This window comes from Phascolarctos cinereus, unplaced genomic scaffold (assembly GCF_003287225.1).
Source record: "Phascolarctos cinereus isolate Bilbo 61053 unplaced genomic scaffold, phaCin_HiC Scaffold_4;HRSCAF=312, whole genome shotgun sequence".
NCBI lineage: Eukaryota > Metazoa > Chordata > Mammalia > Diprotodontia > Phascolarctidae > Phascolarctos > Phascolarctos cinereus.
Genome location: NW_027555847.1, coordinates 69,014,957 through 69,017,231, shown reverse-complemented (window position 1 = coordinate 69,017,231; position 2,275 = coordinate 69,014,957). Strand labels below are relative to the sequence as shown.

Sequence of the window (2,275 nt, the reverse complement as noted above, 5' to 3'; positions counted from 1 at the left end):
TGCAACCAAGATTAGAAGGAAAGTAGAAAATTGGGAAAGAATGTTTACAACTCGTCTTTCTGATAAGGGCCTCATTTCTAAAATATAAGAATACAAGTCATCCCCCAGTTGATAAATGGTCAAAGGATATGAACAGGCAGTTCTCAGATGAAGAAATTAAAGCCATCTATAGCCATATGAAAAAATGTTCTAAATCAATATTGATTAGAGAAATGCAAATCAAAACAACTCTGAGGTACCACATCACACCATGGCCAACATGACAAAACAGGAAAATGATAAATGGTGGAGAAGATGTGGGAAAATTGGAACACTAATGCATTGTTGGTGGAGTTGTGAAATGATCCAACCATTTTGGAGAACAATTTGGAACTATGCTCGAAGGGCTATAAAAATGTGCATACCCTTTAACCCAGCAATATCACTTCTAGGGCTATATCCCAAAGAGATCATACAAATGGGAGAAGGACCCACATGTACAAAAATATTTATGGCAGATCTTTTTGCTGTGGCAAAGAATTGGAAATTGAGAGGATGCCCATCAATTGGATAATGGCTGAACAAGTTGTGGTATATGAATGTATTGTGCTATAAGAAATGATGAACAAGCTGACTTCAGAAAAACCTGGAAAGACTTGTATTGTCTGATGCTGAGTGAAGTGAGCAGAACCAGGAGAATGTTGTACACAATAGCAGCCATGTTGTGCAATGACTGATACTGATAAACTTAACCGTCCCCAGCAATACAAGGATCTAAGACATCTCCTAAGGCCTTGTAATGGAAAATGCTTTCCACATCCGAAGAAAGAACTATGGAGTTTGAATGCAGATCAAAGCATATTATTTGCTATTTTTTTTTCTTCTGTTAAGTTCTGCTTCCTCTTTCTGGTGGTTCCTCCTATTTGGTCTAATTCTTACTTACAATATCACCAATGTGAAAATATGTTCAACAGGAACATATATGTATAGCCTATATCAGATTTTGTGGCATCTTGGGGACATGGTAGGGAGGGAAGGGGAGAAAAATTTTAATCTCAAAAGCATGTGGAAGTGATTGTTGATAAATCAAAATAAATTATTTTTTTTAAAAAATCTATGGGCTGCCTGGACACTGAGAAAGAGCTGATGTGGACAAGTGGGAGGGTCTCATGTACCAAGCAATACAATGATATAGTGGAATCAATGAAGAAAGTAGAAGAAATGAATATGTAACTGACAGCTGAAGACAGAAACCTACTGTTAGTTGCTTATACAAATGTGATTGTAGGCAGAAGAACATCATGGTGGATGATTAACAGCAATGATTAGAAAGAAGAAAGCGAGGCAGGAGAAGATAAAATAAAAATTATTTGGTAATAATGGCAAATGGTTGAGGCTGAACTAAAATTAATCTTTTATGACATTCTGGATGCCCTGGGCAAACCCCCCATTCCAGTAGCAAACACTGGCAAGTCCAAAGTTTTCTATTATCAAATGAAAGGGTGCTACTACAGGTATCTGGCTGAATTTGCCACAGGAAATGATAGGAAAGAGGCTATGGAGAATAGCCTGGTGGCTTATAAAGCTGCTTGTGACATCTGAATGACAAAGCTTCCACTAACACAGCCCATCCACATAGGTCTTGCTCTCAACATTTCCATGTTCTACTATGAAATTCTTAATTTCCCTGATCATGTCTGCAGTTTGGCAAAAGTAGCTTTTGATGATGCAATTGCAGAACAGGAAATGGTAAGTGAAGAACACTATAAGGACTCAATATATCACAGAGTTGTTGTATGATAATCTGACATTATGGACTTTAAATATTCCAGGCGATGGTGAAGAACAGAACAAAGAAGTGCTTCATGATGTGGAAGATGAAAATCATTGAGAAGACATCCAAGCTAACAAGAGAATCTATCTCTGACCATCCTAATCTTCCCCATCCCTCTCCCTGAAAATTCTCCATTGTCCCTGAAAACCACCAAATCTGACTTATTTACATTTGGTTTCAGAATTTAAGTTCCTGCCCTGTTAAAATTTGTAAATGGTTTTCAAAGTTCTTAAAAGCAAAAGTGAATTTTTGTGGATTTTTGTGGTCCCAGCTTTTAGGTTATGTAGATACTAAGAGGACTGAATAGATGGTTTTCCAGCATTAGTGTATTGTTTCCATACCAGATATGACAGATAACCACTAGAAATGAATATTAAATTGGAACACCATTAGACACTTAAATGAAGCAAGAGTCTAACAGAGGTTTATCACACTTTAGGGTGCATAATGATGCCTTTTTTT

General features: G+C 37.0%; 1 pseudogene; it reads left to right on the top strand.

The window, feature by feature from the left end:
- The first annotated feature begins 1,095 nt into the window (after positions 1-1,095).
- On the top strand, positions 1,096-1,870 carry LOC110205030 (14-3-3 protein epsilon pseudogene; annotated as a pseudogene).
- The last annotated feature ends 405 nt before the right edge of the window (positions 1,871-2,275 follow it).